Source organism: Trematomus bernacchii, unplaced genomic scaffold (genome assembly GCF_902827165.1).
Source record: "Trematomus bernacchii unplaced genomic scaffold, fTreBer1.1, whole genome shotgun sequence".
In the NCBI taxonomy this organism is placed as follows: Eukaryota; Metazoa; Chordata; class Actinopteri; order Perciformes; family Nototheniidae; genus Trematomus; species Trematomus bernacchii.
In genome coordinates, this window is record NW_022987500.1 from 19,698 (window position 1) to 20,000 (window position 303).

Below are 303 nucleotides of genomic sequence, written 5' to 3' on the forward strand. Positions count from 1 at the left end.
GAGACCTGATAGACCTGATAGACCTGATGAGACCTGATAGACCTGATAGACCTGATAGACCTGATGAGACCTGATAGATCTGATGAGACCTGATGAGACCTGATAGACCTGATAGACCTGATAGACCTGATGAGACCTGATGAGACGGGGAGCGGAACAGTTTTTCGACCGCAAATTGTAAACAGAAATTAGTGTTGCAAATTGGACTGCAAAGTATAATTTATATAAGAAAGCGTATCGCAGAAATATTGATTTAGATTTGTTATTTCCCAAAATAAGATATTAAATGATTAAATAAATTGA